The sequence below is a fragment of the Motacilla alba genome, chromosome 24 (assembly GCF_015832195.1).
Source record: "Motacilla alba alba isolate MOTALB_02 chromosome 24, Motacilla_alba_V1.0_pri, whole genome shotgun sequence".
Classification (NCBI taxonomy): domain Eukaryota; kingdom Metazoa; phylum Chordata; class Aves; order Passeriformes; family Motacillidae; genus Motacilla; species Motacilla alba.
Genome location: NC_052039.1, coordinates 464,447 through 487,152, shown reverse-complemented (window position 1 = coordinate 487,152; position 22,706 = coordinate 464,447). Strand labels below are relative to the sequence as shown.

At 44.0% G+C, this 22,706-nt stretch overlaps 1 protein-coding gene across 3 annotated transcripts in view; it reads right to left on the bottom strand.

Annotated features, from left to right (window-relative positions):
* ARHGAP32 (Rho GTPase activating protein 32) overlaps positions 1-22,706 on the bottom strand; it is a 238,164-nt gene that overhangs the window by 183,120 nt on the left and 32,338 nt on the right. Inside the window, exons 1-2 of one of the 3 annotated variants that reach the window (XM_038161663.1) lie at positions 13,919-14,018; positions 11,992-12,103 (exon numbers count right to left, since the gene is read on the bottom strand). The exons of 1 other annotated variant lie outside the window; for it this stretch is intronic. The gene's annotated coding sequence lies outside the window, so the exon portion shown is untranslated. Of the gene's footprint in view, positions 1-11,991; positions 12,104-13,918; positions 14,019-22,706 lie in introns of those variants that run through there. One more of the 3 variants, XM_038161662.1, reaches the window with a different exon arrangement.

Below are 22,706 nucleotides of genomic sequence, written 5' to 3'. Positions count from 1 at the left end.
AGAGCAGTGATTACTCAAACATTCCCAAGGCTGCCTGTGTAACCTCTCAGAGCTTGCACTCAGTGTCATGCCAAGTTCTCCACATTAACCCTTAAAGAATGTGCACTATTTCCTCAGAGATCAGTGATTTGGGACTGATGAGGGAGTCAGGGCACACATCCCAGACGGTGAGCCTGTGAATCTTGCAGGAAGCTTCATTTGACTGAAGCTGGATTCTGCACAAACACTACTGAACAGGAAGGTATCTTTAAATGACCCCTCATGACCTCTGCCTTGTTCTCATATTATTAGAAAACATTTTCAGAATCGTTCCTCCTCTGCTTAAGTGTGTTTTAAGCCATATTAAATGCCCCAAAACCTGACATCCAACTTTCACTTTGCCCTGCTCTTCACATCCCTCTCCACTGCTTTACTTCATCAGGTTCTTACTCAACTGCTTTCTCTTTTTCAAGTTCTCATCCTTTGTTTCCTGCTCTCCACCTTATCACCCCACTTTCCCACTCACATCCTTCATTGTCCTGCTTTTACTTCAGCCCTTACACAACCTCTTATCAATATTCTTCTTTCCATTCTTTCACTCCTTCATTATCACAAAATGTCCTGTATCTCCTTTCCCAAGCGCTGCTTTCTAAGAAACTACTTAACCCTGCAACAATTAAAAAAGCAAGTCTTTTCAAGGAAGTGTTGCAATTTTTAAACCTATGGAGAGAGGTTGGAAAAAGCTGAGGAACACCGCTTGGTTTTTAACACTGTCCTTTTACTGCCCCTAAATCAACATTTTATGCCCACAGCTTTGATGGGCAAATGAAATGCTAACAAAATGCAGCCAAAGGTAAATCAATTATCCAGAGGTCTTGACACAAGCATTGCCACCTTGACACCACTTGACAAAGTACAGGATTTCCTCTCCCAGGCCATTTATCCAGACATGGGACACACTGTTATGCTAACAAAGATCTATTTTCTTGGCTCTGGAAATACGGCTAGGAAAAGCATTCCTTCTCCAAGCACAACACAGGTGAGTGTCTCTCCCCTGCTCTGCAGCAAGTTTGAAAGCTGAAGAAGGGAAAGAAATCCAGTTAAATCAGCTGGGACTGCTGAAGGGAGACAACACACGGTACTGTCAAAGTGGGAGACACAGGAGAAGCAATAGAAGGATCAGCTCAATCTCATAAAATCCAGACAGTTCTGCACCACAGGGCAGACTGGGAGAGGAAATAAGGAAATTCTTGGTATAACCCTGGTTTTAAAGCTTGTGTGTCAAGCAGCATCACACAGGTCACCTCAAATTGGGAACTCACCTTTATACAAGGCTTTTTCCAGCTGTGTAAAGGTATCGGGGCTTTTGGGAGGTAAATATATGAAAGCCATGATGGAGCTACACTGGAAGCTCAGGAGTGACTTGGAACACTCTGCTGATACCTGGATGTGACTCTCGCAGCCTTGGGAAGCCTGGAGCTACACAGAAAAGGAGCTCAGAAAAGCCCAGGGAAAACCCAGCAGCATGGATAGGCATGTTCAGAACCCTCTGGAAGAGCCTGTGATCTGTGCTCAGCCCTGAAGCACCAATTCCTTCTAAACACAAGTAGATGGAACACCCCAAATAGATGAGGTGTGGAGTTTGTCCTTCACAGAAGGTGCTGCCTCAACACAGAGGAACAGCCAGCAGGACAGAAAGGCAACATGCAGGAAGTTCCAAAACAGGTGAAATTTCTCATTGTTCAGGGATAGTCTTATTTGTCCCGCAGGGCATTTATTTGGTCAGTCACAGCTCTGTATCTGCAAATTCTCCTCCATTCCAGTGCTATAAACACATGAATATTCTGTTTTATGAGGCTTGAGTAATATTCATGGAAACTGTCACTCAGTGTCTCTCTCTCATGCTGACATTCACTCTGCATCGAGAAGGACGAGATCACTGAGATCCTCAGGAAAGGATCGTTCTGCTGTTCCCGGGGGGTTATTTTTTTGTTTAAACATTGGAGAAGGGGATAATGCATAGAAATGTAGATCTTACGTTACATAACACAAATGTTGCCAAGCAAGAAATGCTGCTCCTGCTCCAAACCCCCAATGAAAACCAGTGCACCTCCAAGCTTTAGCTCATCCTCTGATGTTCCAAGGTAAGGATCAAGTCTGGCCAACACTCAGAAAAATACACAAACAAAGCACAGAATGCATTTTTATCCTAATCTTTTCATGAAAAAACACTTATTTTGTTAAAAACTGGACATAAATGCTTTCTGTTAAAAGGTAAGTTCTGTATTTTCTCCAAGTACAGCTTATGTGATTTTTTTTCAACACCACTGAAAGCTTTTTAACACAGCACATAGTTAAATGACAATAAAATGGCTGTTTTGAACATTAAGGAGATTACACTTTTTCTGAAACAGAAAAAAAAGAACATGAAAGACAAATCTAATTTTCTCCCATTATAATCCACTGATGCATAGATTTTTGTTAATTGCTTTCCTTATAGGTATAATCTAAACATTTTAAGATATAATAAACCTACGAAGCACCACAGGGAAACAGTAGAGAAAAAGCCTGGGGAATCTTCTAGCAAATTTTCATTAGTTTTGCATAGAGAACACCATGTGAGAAGCCTGGGTGTGTGTTATAGCCAGAAAACATCAAAATGTAATGGTCGGGGAAAAGGACACACAGAAAAGGATATTCCAGCCCTGCTCCCCAGGCCCAACACCTAGAATTCCTAACACTCCCACTCCTGGAAGTCTCCAAGGCCAGACTGGATGGAACTTAGAGCAACCTGGTCTCGTTGAAGGTGTCCCTGCCCATGGCAGGAGGTGGGACAGGATGGGCTTTAAGATCCCTCTCAACCCAAACCATTCTGGAATTTCATTATTGGTTCGGTGGCAAAGTGCATAACAGAAGCTGTTGAATACACCTACTAGAAAAGCGAGCAGTAAGGTGTTCCAAAAATATGTCTGGGAAATAAAAACCAAGGTGTGCCCAGTGTAATTTACCCCAGAGTCAGGGGAGCTCCGCCAGGCTGGTCCACACTGCAAGGCTGGGGCAGCCTTGGCCACCTGGCCTCCAAACCCCCCAAACCAGCCCTGCTGAACATGCACCAGCAAAGCTGGGAATTGTCCACACCAGGCTTCCACATTAAGTTTCCAGAATGTAATGAGCACACAAGGTGTAAAACCAGCAGTTTAAAACCCCATGTCTCCTGTCTCCATGACAAAACACTTCTAGACATCCCCACATCCACAGGTAACTAAAATTAAATACAAACTGGAAAATAGATTTAAAGCATTTTCTCAGTAACTGGAATGAACTGAGGATTTCATGAGCTATTTGTCTTTATGCTCACAGTTCTGCAGCAAGGCTGGGTTTTACTTTAAGCACAGCCCTCTACAGTCCACATTCACACACCTTAGCAGTTATCATTCAGTTATGGGTGAAACCCAGTATTTTACACACATGCAATACTCTTTTTAAGAAATACTAGATATATTTCACTCAGCAAAAAGGTGGTATGTTTACAAGTATTACCAATCCTTTCCTCCATCATGGTTTGACATTGGCCAAATGCCAAGGACCCATGAAAGTTGTTTGCTTACTTTTTTCTGCTACAGCTGAGGAGAGCAGGGGAAAAAAATGAATGAAGGGCTCATGAGTTGAAATAAGGACTAGAAGAAAATATTCTAAAGGCAAAACAGGTTCAAATTTAAAGGTATAAAGTAAATTTATTATTAGCAGAGTCAGAGGAGGAAAATGAGAAGTAAAATAAGCCTTCAAAACATAATTTTTCCCCCCAGCTCCGCCCTCCTTCCACCGACAGCACACAGAGAAAAGGCATGGGGGTGTTGGTCAGTTCATCACTCAAGATCTTCTGTTCACTCGGGGCAGGGAGTCTTTCCTCTGCTATGCCATGGGGTCCCTCCCACGGGCAAACAGTCTTCCCAAAACTATTGCAGTGTGGGTCACTTGTCCACAGGGTGCAGTCTTTAAGGCTAGGCTGCTCTAGTTTGGATGTAAGGGCCTTCTCTCTTTATTTGGGTCTCCCACTGGATCACAGCTTTCTCCAGCATCCACCCTCTCCGGGGGAGCACTTCTCCCATGGGCTGAGAGTGAATTTCTGCATCCTCCGTGGACTTCATGCCTTACAAGGGGACAGTTTGTTTTACCACAGTCCTCACCATGGTCTGTAGAGGAATCTCGGCTCTGGCACTTGGAGCACCTCCTCCCCCTCTTTTTCGACAGACCTTGGTGCCATCATGTTGTTTTCCCTCACATGTCCTCACTTCCTCCTCTCCTCTGACTAGAAGAAAAACTGCTGCCCGTAGCTACCATTGCCAACAAGTTCCACTAATTTAGAGATTCCTGCAGATGGCACAGCACCAAGGGGATGACTTCATCCAGGTTCTGCACAGGGGAGTCGCCCACCACGTTCTCACCATCAGCCACATGGCCCCACCACCACGGCGCGGGCAGTGCCTGCCACGGCGCTGGCGCTGCTCAACACCTGTCCTCACATGGGGCACGGGGAAGGGGCAGCCACTGGCACTGGCCCTGCCCATGTGCCCACAGCACAGCAGGCTGGGCAGCCGGGCAGGCACGGCTCACCACAGGCCACGCCGGCGGCCACGGCACCTCCCCGCTCCTCAGGAAAAAACTGCACGCGTGCCATTTTGATCTTCTGAAGTATGTCGTTCCAGAGGCATTACCAACCTCTTTAACTGGGCCAGCAGCATGTCCATCCTCAGAGCCATCAGAGTTGGCTCTGTCAGACATGGTGGGAGCTTCCAGCAGCTTCTCACAGAAGCTACCCCTGTGCCTCCCCATTACCAAAAAACCAGGCTGTGCCAAATCAACACAGCCCTAAAGGGGTTTTCACAGATTCAATGGTAACAGATTAAATCACCAGAGCTCAGATCAACAACCTGAAGCTCCCAAGTCATGATTCAGGACCCTCCTACAGATACAAGATAAAGGATCCATAAGGGTGCTCCACTGTTGCCTGCCTTGCTGCAGTTGGTCATGCGTAGACTTTTAAACACACGTCTCAGTGACTGCTTGGAGTTACAGGCTTGTGAACAGTGCTTGAGAGGATGCTGCTCTTAGGGGAAAAAAGACTGCAGACAAACCCAGCCCAAGGAGCTAAAGAGAACACTTGTTTGTATCCTTTGTAACTTCCTAAATATGGGAAAGTAACATTCCCTTAAAGTCACCTCGCTGGTCGGGCCCCCCTCTCTTCTGGTTCACAAACTCACTATCATTATTTCACAAAGAACTGCTGCTGGCATAAATCAAATTCCTCACAGATTAAAGAGAAGGAATCCAACATAAGTCACTACATACAACCTTTCCCTGAAAAGCACCACCTGAACCCTGACTCAAGGCTTACCCCCCCAGTCTTTCAGGGGGACAGGGACAGGATTTCTAAGCCATCCATTGCCAGTTTGCCAGTTATTTTAAACAGATCTCCAGCATCTACTCCCCACGGACATGAGAGCTCAACAGCATTAAAACTTCAGGACAAATGATGTCAGTAAATCAGAAGAGAATACAGGATAAGATACCAGCACCTGAGTGATTACTATCACTAAAGAAAGCAAATAAATCCACTTTTCCATTCAATGAGATAGTTCCAGTTGTGTCTGGGAGTCCCAGCATGGACTGAACTCTGCGGCCCCAGCACTGATTGAACTCCACAGTTCCAGCAGAAACATTCACCCGACAGAGGAGTCTGCACAGAAAAGCCAGAGAAGAAACGAAGGAATGGGGCATTAAATGACTAGTCTGAGCACACAGTTAATTACTGTGGGATATCAGTCAGGTCTCCAAAATCCCAGCCCTGTCTCCCCATCCCTCACAGGCCATGCTGGCTCACTGATACAGACTCCTCTTCCTCAACAAAGCAGGAGGAAGAAAAATCATCATGTGGGGCCAGCAAGGAAGGCAGACAATCTCCTGCACATTTTGGTGAGCCAAAAATAAGTCCTTTGAGTTCACACCTGAGCACTCACAGAAACCAAACAACTAACAATTTTTTTCACAGACTGTGAAAGGAAATGAGTGTTTCATTTGACCCAATATAAGATAATTGTAAATAGTGTAGCAGAGCAGCACATTATGCATCAGCAGAGAAGCTTTCAACAAATCATGAGCAGCTGAAGATCAGACCTGCAACACAGCAGAGCTCCTACACCAACCACCAGCTCTTACTACCATGAGCAAGACACAACTCCCCACAGTACCTTCACATAGTGACATGGCAAGGTAGGGCATTGTTCCCAGGGAAAAACACGTGGACTGTGTGGAATCACTTGTGCCTATTTTTCCAGTCCCACCGAAAACCCCGAAAACCCAACACCTCTGATTTCTCTCCAGGAAGAACAGGCTGTCCCTTTTTAACATCTCAACAATCCACACACGGCTTTTAAGATGTCTTGAGACTCAATTTCTGTAAGAGGAATGGAGGGAAATGAGTAAGTCATTATGTTTAAGTCAAACCTATAAAAAGAAACACAAGTGTCAGACTCCTGGCTGACAACTGTGGGCTGGCAGGTGACTCATGACCTGGCACAGGCACACTGTAATTTGGTGCAAAGAAGTCATCATAATCAATATTTACAGGTGAGTATTTTTATTAAAAAGTGCACATTTGCCACAACAGACTTAGAGATTGCTCTTTGAATGCAAATAAAAGCATCAGATGAAAATTTTTGCACCCCCCTCAAAAACAGATATGTCTTTAAACATCTTCAAACCTGACCGTGGAGATGAACATTTACCCTGGGTCAAAAGCACCACCAGAACAGCCCCACCGGCACCAACACCCACAAGCACGGGGTGAGAGAATTTCTTCACAGAAAGGGTTGTTAAACACTGGAAGGGACTGCCCAGGGAGGGGGTGGAGTCCCCATTCCCCGGAGGTGTCCAAGGAAGGCCTGGACATGGCACAGTCAAACCAGGACAGGCACTCTGAGCTGGTGACAAGGTAGGGATCGGGCACAGGTTGGACTCAAAGGCCTGGGAGAGCTTTTCCAGCCTAGATCCAACCTGATCCTGTCATTCTGTGACCACTCCATGGGGGATTCTGAAACTTGTTTAAAAGGATCAGCGCTATTATGCAAGTGTTAAATATGTTCATATTTCCAGCGTGAAAATAAACACTGCCAACAACTCCTCAGGGATCAATCTTGGGAAGCACCACATAGATTTCAAGCACATGAGGTGATTACTTGGATGTTTCTGACAACTTCATGCCTAAGGGCTGCAATTGTGAACCAGAAATGGTAGCAGAGCTGGTGCCTCTGCTAAGGGCCTCTAATCTGCAGCGGCAGTAATAGTCTTTTTTCTGTGTCCTATTATCTGGGAAACAAAGAATAATTTTACAAATGAAACTAGAAAAATATCCTAAACATATGCAATAAGCTTAAGAAAAATCCAGATCTTATAAAAGAAAGAAAGTTTAAACTCTACTCATTGCACCACATATAGAATACACTTATTTCTCAGCTTCTAATGCTCACTGCAGGCTCTCCAAATGAACAGCTTTTACTTACGGATTTGCTTTCAAAATATAACCTTATACATAGGTTATATATAGGGCTTACCTGCAAGAACGCCCAATATTTGCAAATTAAAAACAAGACCATCTCCACCACTTTAAATCACTAGAGAAAAGCTCAGACACATCTTTCCCAGATCAAATAGGAGGACTCACAGCTGATTTCATTCCAATTCTGTTAGTGCCAAACACCCAGCAATTCCAGAACTAGTAAATTGTGTGTCCAAGTATCACCCTTGGAGTTCAAGAGGCTGCATCCAAATGAAGATTATGAAAATGAAAGGAACTCAAAATGCCTTTCTGACTAGAAAAGTGAGCACTGAAATTGATAGTTGCTCAGAGAAAGCATTTCTAAAAACATTAAGTCTTACCAAGTGTGGTTTTAATAAAGATCTAAAGACTGCCATTATTTTTTCTTGCTGTCCCTCACTCCCACCCCATGACAAAGTACCCTACAAGATACAAAAAAGGCGGAGAAACAAAGACTTTCAGTAAGAGAGGCTTTGAGTGTGAATGAGAAGGGGGGGAAGATATACTGAGGGGGAGAAAAGAAAAAAGGAAAAATATTCTAAAAGAAGAAAGAGATTAAAAGAAACAAGGAACCCAAACAATAGTGGAAGTTAAAAGCATTAGAAAAAGATTGCCTCTAAATGGAGAGCAGACACTGCAAAAAGAAAAGTCTGGGCATGCTGAAGCACCGTAATTTATGGAAAAATGCAACTAGGCAGGTTCCCTAAGTGCAACCCCACACCCCTGTGAACCAGCACATCCAGATGCCTTTTCCCTCCTTGACACTTCTGGGGCAAGTTCCCTCTCCCAGAGTACACAGTGACCAACACATCAACCTTGGGTTACAGCTACAGAATTTCTGCCTTTTATATGTCTATTCCACTCAGGGAAGCTGGGGCTGCCCCATCCCTGGAAGTGTCCAAGGCCAGTTGGACAGGGCTTGGAGCAGCCTGGGATAGTGGAAGATGTCCCTGCCCACAGCAGGGGTGCAATGAGATGGGCTTCAAGGGCGCTCCCAACCTCAACCACTCCTGATCAGTTCTCAGGATGGAGATCTACAGCTCCCTGTTACAAAGTTAATTCTAAACAAACAATGTGCCACAATCGGAAGTTCCACAGGAACAGAACTTATATTTCATGCCTAGAATAGGATTTTGGAAGGGTCACCATTAACTAAAATAATGTTTCCAAATACATCTTTAGGCAGAAGTTTGAAAACAGTAAGTTATTTCCTCAGCAATCTCAATTTCAGTGCCTGATGCCCAAATGATTTCCCAACATTGCTTCCAAAGCAGAAAAAGCACAGAAACATTTATTACAAAGAAGATAAAATAAAAATCATTTGGCATAATTTTTCTATCACAGGCAGGAGAAAGACAGGTGAAAAAAGAAAGTGGCTACAAATATTCCCAATTTAAGTTCCTACACAGCAGACAAATTGATGGATTTGATGCATTCAGTAATATAACCTGTATCTTAACAAAATCTACTCTAAGAACATTCCTGGGGCAGCAAAAGTGATGTTTGAGCCCCTGTGGAGATTGAAAAGAGGTTTTCTCAGCTCAAATGCAGTAGCAGAGCTCAGCTCTGGTGCAGCTAAGGACTCTCTGCCTGTCAGGACAAAGCACAAGAGCCCAGCCCAGCTCCAGGGAAGGAGTTGCAGTCTCAGGGCTGGCAGGGAATCCTGGATCACCCGAGTTGTGCCAGGCAGTGTTTTCCCTTGGGAAGATGCACAAAGTGCACAAAGTGCTGTGTAAACGAGCCAGTGTGGTGCATCAGCCTTGTCTGCCTTCAGTCCTGACACACAGCCCATCTCATGGCACAGGATTTCCCCCTTATCTAAACTACAGCTTTTAAAGCAGATTAATGCAAATGTTATCCTTGCTGTGACTGGATTCCTGGGCATGGGACAGAGTAAGGACTGATTTAGCCACAGACCTCAAATTAATACCTTTACGGATTTCCTGTCAAGTGATGCAGTATTCAATTTAGCCCTTTTAGGTGAGCTATGAGAGTACTACAAGTAATCACATTCTGGAGAATTATTTTGAATCACATTCCCGGTCACAACCAAATGGATGGAATTCCTGCTCTGCTCCTCCAGAATTATTGCTATCATATAAATTCAGCCTCTCTGTTTTCATGCCAAACTTACTGTTGTCAACAATGAAAGCAAAACCCACATTTAGCGCTGGACAGAGGTTCTGCTCTTTCTTGTGATTTGATCCAGATGCAAGGGGTTTATAAATAATAGTTATAATAAAAGTAGTAATAATAATTATTAATAATCATTAAATAAATAATCCTACTGAATAATTAAGCCAGTAACCATCTCCTTAAAAATGTCTCCTGGGTGTCTCTCAGTGCATGTAAATAAAAATCTTTTAAAAAATGATACAAATTTTCAAATTACATTTCTGTAAAATTCAATACGTTTTTATCATTGTTGAATACCATGACACTCCTACAGGAAAAAGAAAGCAGAGGGATAAGAAAAATAGGGAGAGGGGAAAAAATAAACCAGAGCTTGCAAAAAGGAGAAAACATTGCTCTTCTCCCAGTGCTTCTTTATAAAAAGGCTGATGAAATTAAGCAATATATACAGTCCATGTATTCCAACAGAGGCTTGAAATGCCACTTTAACATAAGCCAAAACAAAAAGAAAAATCCAATAAAGTAATAAAAAATGCTCACATTACTGAGAGACTAATTTTGTTTTCATATTTGGAGCCACAAGCTCCTGCTTTATGTGGCATCTGAGGACCCAAATGGATTATTTCAGTGTTTCCCAGCATCCTCAGTAGCCTGTATTCCTCCACCTTCTCCCTTGCACATCGTTCTTCAAACTTACAGCTAATCAAAAGAAATTTCTGGGATCTTCTCTTCCATTTTTAGTGCTGGCCTAGTTAAAAAAATTAAGGGAGCCCAGCAATAAATAGTAAGACAGGCTCCTCTTTTTTTGCTAAAAGGGAAAGAATCCCTCTGTTCCTCCTTGATCAGATTACTGAGGTAAACAGGCTCTTCAAGAGCTGTTAGCAAAGCACCCAGCATGGTGGAAGTCTGGAGGGAAAGGAGATGCCAGAGAGATTTCCTCTCTGGAGAGAAAGCCATCCTGGAGCTGAAAGCCATTCAATGCAGCACCAAAGCAGACATCCGGCCATAGCACTCCTGGGAAGTGCTGGTGGGACACCTTGGCTGTGACTGAATTTCTGGACTCCTGCCCCATTCACATTGGGAGGATTCAGTTAAATTCTCTGTGTGTGACTTCCTGAACAGGTACCTGCCAGTCTGTCCCAGCTTATTTTTAAAGTCCATTAACTGCCGTTCTGTGCAGGAGGGAGATTTTCAGAACCCTCAGTTACAACACCCTGATCACTTTTCCCAGTGATTAAGGATGAATGGCTGACAACAAACCTCGACAGGTCACATGGAGGCAGCTGGCCTGGAGCAAGCGAAGCTTTGGAGAAAATCACCCGGTCCTTTGGAGGCATCACCAGGTCCTCCTCATGGAAATAAGCAAGGACTCAACTCTGCCTGGATTTGTACTATTCTGAATCTTCCTTTTCCTTAAGAACCAGGTTACCTTACACTTGCTTTATGCCAGTGTACATCTTCAAGATGACTGAAATAAAGACTGAGTGACAAACTAAATGAGAACACAAACTTGGGAATTACACCACAGATTCCATTACCACAGGATTTCACCTGCTCAACAGCACAGTGGGATCAGGTACAGAGATCAGACACTCTGCATGTAAAACACTCTGCATCTCATTTCTTGGGCACAGTCAGTTTCACAATGACAACCTGAGGCTTTCAGTGTTCTGGAAGAGACCAAACTGAGGCTTCTGAAGACTGATTTGCTGAGCTGTTCCCAGTACTCTGAACTGCAGAGGAGAGGAGAAGCTGTGTGTGCTCAAACAACCCTGAGTGAAGGAGCCTAAACATTGCCAGGCGTCTCTTCTGCAGACAGCACTACCAAGAAGTCAAGGACTCTCCTACTCTACTCTGGAAATCATTGCAAACTGGAGAAATAACACCGTGGACTTCCAAACCCATCCTGAGTGAAGACACAGGTAGAAATAAGGTGACAATCCCTGCATCAGCTCCAAGAGAGTCCAGGACACCCTTTCCCGCCTGGCACAGCACAGTCCCTGTGCAGCACCCCCAGCTCTGCTGCAGCCATCCCCACCCCTTGTGGTCTCTGCTCAAACTTCAGGGGTCTAAAATGCACTAATTACAGTGTTAAATGAACCTGCACTTGAAGGGGGATTGGAGGGAGGAAAAACTGATGTGCAGGTGCCCATGGCAGCAGCCAGAAAAGACAGGCTTCACAATTCTGTGAACATTTCACCAAGGCAGCTCTCCTGCCTCTGAAGTATTTCTGCTGCAGCTTATCCAACGTGCTCAGCACTTCTATTTATACAGACATGGCTCACCTTACAACTGCCTCAGACAAGGTTCCTCTTCCACCTTCCCTCCAAAAAACAATCGGAAAACACTGTGAGAGTAAGATCTCTTCCTAGAGTTCATCCCCAGTCGGTGACAGGGCTGTAAAGACAAGGTGATACATGAGGTTTGGAATGCTCAGAACTGCCATGGGGATCTGGGGTGAGCACAAAGGGGAACTGCTGGACCAGAAACAATCACCCCCATCCCACCTGACACTGCCATATGCCCAGCCCCGCAAAAGCAGCAGGAAAGAGAAGATCCAAATCTCATCTGCATTCAGAACATCATTTCAAAGGTGTCTTCAATGGGCAGACATGTCACACAGTCATTTTTTTACTGCAGTCCCTAAGTGAATTGTTATGTTGCTTTTATTATTATATTGAGGACATTCATTTAAAATAAGAAAAATAAGGAAGAAAGCAGTGAAGCTTGGCTGGAAAGTTGGGTAGACATGTCCCTGGAGATCTCCCATCTAAAGTCTGGGAAAAAACAGCTCTAATCTCCTCTGGTACTCCTTAGACTGGAAAAGAGAAACACTTGCAGATGGTGATCCTGAGGGGGTGTGGGAGGCAGGGAAAAGTAATTTCTCCAGACTCAGCCTTTCTATAATGTGTAAAAGTAAATAGATTTCTCTCACTTCTTCAAATTCTGTATTTTGGTTTGTTTTTTTTTTTTAATTCAGCCCTGGTTGCTTCCTTCTCCCAGTTCCGTGGATTCCCATCTACATGCTCTTTCTCCACCACACTTCATCCCCCTCATCCCATGGCTGCAGCACCTCATCACCAAAGTCTCACAGTTCCCACTTCCCAACAGCTCTTTCCTCCCAAGAGCTTCTTAGCAGCTGTACCAGAAGGGAATTTTGCCTCTTTTCTCCCCTGTGTAACATGGTCAGAAGAGCCAGACTGACTCACAGGCACCAAAATGGACATTCCAGTGAATTGGAGAGTCTTGGATACATGTCCTTCCTCCCACACAGGACGAGGAGCTGAGCTTGTGGGTTCAGCTTAACTGAAACTGGGAGTCACAAAAAGTCCCAATGGAAGAATTTATAGGTTCATTATCAATATCAACTATCAGCAATAAGGCTGATTTGATCAACAAAATCACACCAAAAAAGCAGTTCAGACAGAAATAAGCAGAACACTTTGCCATGCTGTCCTCTGTCATGTCACAGATTACCCTCATCCACAGCAATGTCTTCTGCTTAAAACTATTTAGTGTCAACTGCATTGCTGGTAAAACTCTCATGTTCTAATAAGGAAAGTGTTTTGCTTGTTTGTTTCAAAAGCCCAATACAAAAAAGATCAGTTTCTTCCTTTATGCTGATCTAACGCTCCAGTGGGCACAGCTTAATAGTAATAACTTTCACTGGGAAGAGGCCGACTTGCTCTTCCCCAGTTCTCCAGCTGTAAGTAATCCTGTCAACCACTGAGAAAGAAGTGAAAGCCTGCTTGTGCTCCAAGTGAGCCAAAGTGTCAGCATCCCTCAGTGAGGGCCAGGGTCACTGGGAGCCCTTCAGTGTAGCTAACCATGTGCTGAAGTGCTGCTGTGAGGTGAAAGGCCAAGAGAACCCTCTCTCAACAAACCATTTCTCCTGCTCCCTGTGTGTTATAGTGTAAAATACAATTTTCTTGGATGCTGAGACTGCACCTTCAGCCCACCCTGGAAGAATTCAAGGTATGGTCTCCCATTTCAGCCCTGCCAGGTACTGCTGCAAAGCACATTTTAAAGGAATTCAGCCACAGATACATCACAAGACAATCCAATATGGACACCGAAGCAGCACAGACCTATAGGAATAGGAAGGAAATGCTGTCCAGCAACTCTCACTCCATTCTCTTCCAGCAGGATGGAGCAGAATTAAAGCTCTGACATCACCAGAGCTATTAAGGAACAAGGAGGTGCTGCAGTTACCTGCAGACTCACTCAGACCACAGGATGACTGTTCTGGTACAGAAACTGCAGAGGATGACCTTGGATTTCCTCCTGAGGTGAAATCCTATTTGAGCATGCCTCACCTCACAGCCACTCCAACATTTCAAGTGCCATCACCCAGATATCCTTGGCTTCCATGGGCAAGTCCTATGAATGGAAACAGAACCAGGGCAGAGGCTGTTGAACACCATTTTTGCTTTGCTGCTGCCTAATTAGATGATGCTGACTAATCCTCTGCATTACTTCACAGTGAAAGGAGCCCAGCAGGAATGTTAGGATGGGTTTGAAAGAGCTAAAAGCCATGAATTATTTCCTTTTACAGAGAGCATTTCATTTGTACAAGTTGCTTCCATCAAGTGTTCTTTTCTGAGATTATATTACCCACAAAATGTCTCTGTGGCCTCCAGTGTTGCAAGTTCAAAGAACAGCAGTCAGAAACAGAAAAACTGAGAGAAAAAAGCTGATGTGTTCCCCTGAAATATTTTCCATATTGAAGCAGCTACAGCGAGAAGTGATTTGCAGAACTGGTCTCTTGACCTACCATTAGAAAACAGGGGCTATAAATTTTTGTTCTCCTCTTGCAAAACTGTCCATCTGTGGCTAATAATAATGCAGCCCCTGAGCAAATTCACAGACAGCAGTTCACGGGTTTAGAGTGGGATATGCACAAGCACCCCTTGCAAAGCTCAACCCCACACTTGAGGGTCCTGTTGAGCTGAGAGAACCTCAACAGACTTAGCACTGCCAGAAATTTAAACCCAAAATATTCTGATTGCCTTTGTTTCCTCAGAGATTCTGCTAAACCACAACTGCAAAAGACACAAGGTGAAAAGAAAGGCCACAGACTGAAACATTCAAGGATAGGAAATAGTTCATAATAAATTTTTTGAAGCTTTAACAGGATGACATCATCAGCTACCTCATTACCTGAGCTGGTTCCTATGGCAAGTCTTTTTTTTTTTTTTGTTCTCCAGGCTTAGCCTGGTAAGTGATGATCCATAGGGAGCACAGCAGTGTTACTGGAAAGACAGGGGAAACAACGACAGCTCAGTCAGCCGGGGCGTAGGGCAGCTCTGGTTAGGAACTACTAGTGCTCTACAGCCCTGGTGAGTACAGATAGCATTCCCCATTTTCACAGAATCACTGAAATTGGAAGGGACTAGTTGCAAGGGACCCACAAGGACCACTGAGCTCAACTCCTGGCCCTGCCCAGACATCCCACCAATCCCACCCTGTCCCTGAGAGCATTGTCCAACCACTCCTGGAGCTCTGGCAGTTCCAAGCAGAACACGACATCAGCAAAGGAAAACAAATGCACTTTGTTGGTGAGTTTTCAACAAAACTTAAAGTATAATAAATTACTTCAACGCTCCAATCTTTTACTTTCTGTGATGCAGAGCTCCCCAAATCATTCAGGGATAGATAAAACGTTAACTCAAAGCCCAACTTCCTCTGTGACTTGAGATACATCAAAACCAGCCTCCACTGCCCTGGATGGACAAGTCTGAAGAAAATTCATAATGCACTTCTGGTGCTGGTGACTGGGAGAAATTTTACCCCTCCAGTCAGGAGCTCAAGGCCTCCCACACTGTATCAGCCTCCTATCAGCTGCAAATGAAAGGCTGGGGTGTGGGGGTGTGTTCCTCAGGTTCCTCCATGCACATCTCAACCTGTATTAGAAAGCACCTCTTAGGAAAGAACAGAATTTGAACCAGTTTTATCCTTCAAAATAACTCCACACAAACAGCCTCTTGCCCTATAACACAGCTCCTGAAAGCTGCCCACAGTCAAATGTGCTCCCTCCTTTAGTCACAAAACCAAGTCAGCACAACTGCAACTTCACCTCCTCACCCATAGCAGATCCCCCAGGATGTGATAGGGCTGCACCACTCACTGAGGGTAGGTTTTCAGTCTTAGCCTTACCTGAGCACAGAAGCTGGCTGAATATTCTGTCACCAATTACACAGAAATTTGGGTCAGTGATGGAGGAGAAAACAGGAGGAAAAAAACAGCTGGGTTTACAGAGGATGCAGGTTTGTGCAAGGCAAAGAATAAAACCTCTTCTACCTGTACTGCAGCCACACTTGGTCAGGAAGCAGAATGACTAAGCTCAGGTCCATAGTTATTTTCAAAGTAATTTGCTTTCCAAAAAGCTTCCCCGGTGTACCTGCAGGCCAATCCCTACTGCATGTGCCCTTTTATATCTCATGTTTTTATTAGCAGATGATTTTATAAGTACCTAAAGCAATAATGCTCAAAAAAAAATGTAATGCATAAATACTTCTGCATACAATTAAACTAATAATTAGTTCCCATCAAGGACATGCATGCAGGAATGTGGAACAATAGCTGAGCAGTGGAAGTGTGCAGGCATTCATTAAGTCACTACATAAATGCAGGAAGATGAGCTGCTGGAAATAACTTTTGCTCAAGGTCACTAGTGAAGTTGTTTTAATGTAATTAATTCAGTAGCATTCAGAATAATAAAAACTGGCATAAAGCACTAATTCAGCTGAAGGACAACAAGCAGCCACAGACTGTGTATCATCCATAAACAAAACCATGGCAGAGCTGGCAGTGCTGCACTGGGCCAGGGTTAAGCAGCCCCTGCTGACTCACCGGGCAGCTCTGCCACCATCCCTTCCAAACAGCAAATGTCCCCTGAAAGTCAGGACCCAAAATGCAATTCCAAGGGGGAAAAAGACAGGAATTCAGTAAGTTTAGTGCTAGCTGCTTTTTTATTTTAGTAAATAGCATGTCTTTCCCCTTGGTACTTGGATAATGTGACAAGACTGAGGAAGAATTTTGGTTGGTCTCAAATGAATAGGAGTGAGAAACCATTTCAGCTTCTCTTGTTAAAGACAGAAGGCTCAACAGTCTCACACCCTCCTTCTCTCCTTCCAAGGAATCTTGTCATTTTATTGCCCAGCCAGCAGACCTGTCATAGCAGACAGGAGGAAGATGGGAGAGCAGTAGCCAGGGGAGGATCAAACACCCAGCATGGACTTCAGGCTCAACCAAGCAGGTTTAATCATTTTCAGCACATTTTATTCCAAACAGCATGTAACCTATTTTAGGCCTCACTCTGAGCTGACTATAATTAACTGTAATTTGTACAGATTTCAATTTAATACATGAAGTGGCTTGCTAAAAAAAAAAAAAAAAAAAAAAATCAGGGCGATTTCCAAAGGTAAAGAAAGTCAGAAACCCATTTTTAAGTTCAAACATCAGACAAAAACACACTGTATATTGCCTCTACATAATAATATTTCCAACATAATTCCAAGGTAAATATTTTAGAGGCTTTTATGGTATCCCAAACTTAGCACAAAGACAGAATGTGATTTCATACACTGAAAAACTCAACTTCTCTTTAGTAAAAAATGCATTTAATATTTGCTTTCTTAGTAGCAGTAGAGGCTTATATTTCAAAATTTGGCTGGGTTTGGGGTTTTTTGCTGTGACATAAAGCACAATTGTGTTTAGGTTCAAATGAGATCTCCAAATCTGGTGCAACCTGGCCTTATTTCCCATCTCCAATTCTGTTCTCTCCTATTTTATTACTCAAGAAAACACCACTATTTCTAGCCTCCCCTTCCACTCCTACCCCCTGTGTCACACAAAATCCCAGCAGTGAAAATAAAGAGAAGAAAGCTCTGTTTTGGAACCTCACGTGGACATTCCCCGAGGGAAAAACCCACAAGAATAAACTCTTACTCATTTACATCCAGGCCTCTCTTTCTTCTTCCCTCCCAGGCACTCTTATCTATGCTACAGAATTTTCTCTGCTGTAGGTGAGTTATCACAAAATCCCTTTTACAAACAACATGGCAAAGAAAACCAGAAGAACCCAACAAGGTTTTGAATCAGAACTTGACATACGGTACAGTTCCAAATGGGTAAATCTGCCTGGCCTGCACCCTCTTTTTGCTACTTTAATTACATTTATGTGCTTTCCATCCCTCCTTTGTTGGAAACTTTTATTTCTCTGGTAACTCCTAAGACAAGACAGCAGTTTGTGGAGCAAAGAAGAATAAACCTGTGAAATTTTTTGTAAGGAAGGAAAACAAGAAAAACTCCCAGTGCCCTTATCTGTATCAGCACCTGCACAAAAACACCCTTGGATTCCTCTCCAGCACATCCCTCCAATGCAGGCAGCCACATCTGCCTTGGAATTCAGCGTCAGGCTATTGCCAAAGTTTTCCTGACTAATGCTGCACAGCCTGGCTGTGAGCTAAGCTGCAGTGACTTCAATTGGAAAGCAAGTCTGATAGTTTTGCAGTGCTGTCTGGCAAGCCAGGAAAAAGATGAGGGATGGAAAGAGTGACGGAAATGGAATTAAGAAGTAGTAGACGAGGTGACATTCAAGAAGAGAGAGACTATAAAAGCAATGACACCGTTCTGACTTGACACACTTCAGATAATGTAACTTCAAGCTGACAGAGCATAAATAGTCGCTGATGCTGATGATGTAAAAACAGAGATAGGAGTACTTGGAAGTATTAACTTTTCCTGGGCAACTGTCATTCCTACAGCCCAGACAGAACTATTCTGCCTCTCTGCAAGTTAAATGGCACCATTTTGCTTTTGGCTTCCAAGACAAGTTTGTTCTAATTACAACAGAGCAGAGTGAGTTCCCAGCAACACAGCAATTCTTGCAGAGCAGAGTGAGTTCCCAGCAACACAGTAAATGAATAAATGCAGCAAAGGCAGATGCAACTTCCACCTTGCAAGGCTGTTCAGAAAGTTTTGAATTCATTCAAACAAGAGTAGGCAATGTCCAGCCAAAATCATCACAAAGCCAAGGAGAAACAAGCAGAGCCCAAACTCACCAGTGGAGTATAAAGTATGAGCAGAAGAGCACTGCAGAAGTGTAAGATGGTCGGGCTCCAAGGCATCCACACCTCTGCGGCTCTGAGCTGAGCTCCCTACCAGCAACACAGAAACACTTAGGTGGGAAAACACCACTGGGATGTGCCTGAAAGTGCCAGAGGATGTGCACAAAAAGGCACCAAGCTCTGGTACTCCACAGAGTAAGTGAATTTCCAGCACACTGCAAGTGCAGAGAAACTGAAAGGAATGATTCAATGAGAGCCAGGGCAGGAACAGCTGCATGACCCCAGATGTGCCCTAATTCCCAGTTCCTTCCTTGTCCCTTCCAGCAACTTCAAACCATGAGAGAGAATCGTCCCCGAAGCTCCAGAACTGTCCCAGCAGTTCACCTTCTGCTTCTGCTTCCACTTCCACATCAGCCCTCTTAGACAGGGAGTAACCATGGGCTGACTGAAATGTCCCCCAAACATCCACTCACAGCAAAAGTGTCACCCCAAACAAATCAGAGGGAGCAGAGAGCAATAACATAAAAACATCAGCAAAGAAATACAGCACTGGAATAAGAAAAGAAACCCCAAGGAAAGCAAAAAAGGATTCAGAGACAGGAACCAAGGACTGTGCACCACAACATGCTCGGTGTGGTTGCTTGTAGAGGGGCAGAAGGTAGAAGGTGGGGCAGAATCACCCTTTTCTTGGAAATGCTATGATTGGGCTTTATCCAAAAAGAACAGCGTTAATTGTTTACACCAGCAGCAATTGCTGTAATCTCCATTTTCTATTACTCCTCTTTGGTTTCCATTTTTTCCGGCTGTCCTGGCAGTTATTTCTTACCCTAAACAATAAAGAATACTCCTATTTCAGACTGTTTCTTATTTGTGCACTCAACTCACCACTCTCAAACACAGGGCTTGTCATAGGACAGGACCCCCACTAGGGACAGTATGGGGATTTTAGCCTTCTAGGAGTAGCCACCAAGGAAAAAAGCTTCTTTTAAAGATAGCACCTATTAAAAAAGCATCATTGGCCTTCAGAGCTTGAATCAGAGTTTTGCCTTTCTGACCAAACTAGTGCTGCCTGTTCTGAATTTCAGCTCCCCTTTATCTCAACCAAGATAAGATTTGTATCTTGCCGGCCTTTGGACTGACACCCACATAAATGCCTTTTCATCCAAGTCAAATGAGTTTTCAGCTGTTTTTCTGGGCTGTAGAGATTTGCATACCATGTAACAGTGATGACACTGCAGAACTGGGACAAAAGACAGGCAGAAAAGCAGTGCCAATAACTCCATAACATACTATAGGTGCATTTAAGGAAGGCAGAGGGGCTTCCTTTTTGAACATCCCAGAAAAACCGCATGCTTTTCCAAGCTGATCATGTGGCTCTCAACAAGCTTCATATTTTGCCCAACCAAAACACAAGCCATGCAGACCACATCACTGAAATGTGGCTGGAAAATGGAAAACATTCCCCTTTCACAAATGTACTCCCAGGAAATAAATAATCACTCATTAAACACAGAAACACAAACAATGGCATTGCCTGCTCAGAGCTGGTTTGACTTGTCTCAATCTACAGTTTCTTTCTAAGTCTATCAGCTGAATTCTCAGTAAATACTCGTGGCTCCCTGCCCATTTTTAGTACCTGAAGCTGCCTGGTAACTCGAGTGCCTGAAGCTCTTTGGTGTACTCAGTCCCTCGAAGAAAATAAGTTGTTTAGAGGGAAGGGCAAAGGAAAATGTGCAGCTTCCCAATCCTAGAATAGACATTGTAAAATCAATGGAGTCAACCACAACAGCAGTAAAGTATCACTTCTGTCCTCCTGGAAAATTCTGCTATTTCAACTTAAAATGCTAACAAGATTTGCCCTTACTCCCAAAAGTCCATCTTTATCTTGAGTTTTGAAGGGGGAAAACCCTAAACAACCAAAGACTGACACTACAAACACATCCCAACCCAGCATGAAATAAATAGAAAGTTCAACCCTGTGATTAATCTTTCTTTCACTTGCCCAGTACAAGCAAGGGAGTTATAAAGCCATCTTGGCTGAACTTTGGCCCCTCAGATACAGCAAAACATGTTAGAAATAACTGAACACTCATAATTCACCCGCTGCCTTTCATCTTCAGCTCTGCCTAAGCTTCGCAGTAAGTTTCAAGGCAAAACAAGTTCTTGCCCCAACAGGCCCGGCTCATCCGGAGACTCCTCTGCATTTCCCCGTGCCGGCTCCCTCAGGAGCGTGCGCAATTCCGAGAAGCAAAAAGCACCAAGCACAGTCACTTCCCAAGCACTTCATGCGTTCCAAGGAGCGAGGTGGCCCCAGCATGGAACAGCCTTTCTGCCGAGCTGCTCCGGGGCAAAGCATCCAAACATCTCCCGCTCTGCTCGCTGGGACACGCGGCAGAGGATGCTCAGGAATGAGGACTAGAAGATTTCGGGGTGGAAAGGGAGGAAAAAGAGGGGGAAAGGGAAGGAGAAGAACAGGGAGAATAAGAAGGGAAAAGGAGGAAAAGAGGGGGAAATGGGAAGAAAGGGAGGAAAAAGGGTGGGGGGGAAGGGGAGGAAAAGGGAGGAGAAGAGGGGGAGAACAAAAGGAGGGGATGGGAGAAAAAGGGGGGAGAAGGGGAGAAATAGAAGGAAAAGGGGGAAGAGGGTCTGTTTGCTAATTTGCAGTTTATTGTTGTACTTCACCTGTTGCAAAGCTGGATAATAAACACAATCTCAGTGCACAGGAGAACAATTCCACCACCTATTTTAATCACATCCTGGTCTCTGCAGCCCCCCCAGTTCTTCTCAAGAGGGGAAAAAGGAACTTTCAGAGCTCAAAATGAGGTAAAATATCTCTTCTGACACATATGAGAAAATTAAGCATTGATTAGCATTGAAATCCTGTAGCCGTTCCAAAACTTATTTTTTTTTTGTGCAGAGTGTTTAAAAAGTTATGTTTTACCTGCAGACCTTGTTCAGAGATAGAGGGATGCTAAACACCTATTACCATTTGTGTAAGAAATCCAGGTGCAAACTATTCAATCCTAGATTACATTTAGAGTCAGTGCAAAAACCCTGATACACTGCTCAGGGGGAATTAATCTTATCCTCAGGCAAGAATTAGACAGGCCAGCTTCATCCCTCTGGGGAGGTGCTTGTTTGTCAGCATCAGCTACTGAGGAAGCCCAGAGATGACAGCCATCCAGTATTTAAACTGGATGTTGGGGCAGATGTATCCTACCAGAGGAGGTGGTTCTCTAACACCATTAATCTAGTCCAGTGACTGGAACATTTCTGGGAAAAATTTCAGGACTCCGTACAATACATAAGGTTTAGACTTGGCTGAAGTGATAAAAAACCCCACACAAAACCAACAGTCCTAATTTTAAATATTCCATTAGGTCACATCCATTTCTAGCCTACATTTCAGGGGGGTTTCATCATTGATTTGGTTTTATAAAAGTTAAGTATAAAAAGCTTCACACGTAGGGGATGAACAACTGAATCAGGTGGATTCAGTGGCCTTAGGCACAAAGAAAAACAAAGCTCTGCAGAAGAACTTGTCCACATGAAGTTTCTTCCAGCACAGCTGCTATGCTGTCAAATGTTATCAAGGGACACCCAATTCCTTCTTTACCTCCAAATCTTACCCTTTGTCCTAACTGTGAAAGCCAAGTGCTCTCTTCTCCAAAAGAATGATGTGCTCTGTTTGTTGGTCTGCATTGAACAAGACATGTTAATAAACCCTTCCCGGGGTGCCAGGTGACATTCACCCTGGCAGGTATGAGCCAGCAGTTTCACCAGATGAGCCAGCAGCACAGCACTGACTAACTGAGCAGCAAGAGATGCCTTTGAGGAAGGATTACTTCATTCCCCTCCTCCACCCTGTTCCCAACTGGAATGATGAAAAAGCCACACTATTCATAAAAGACAACAGCCAATTGAAGTGC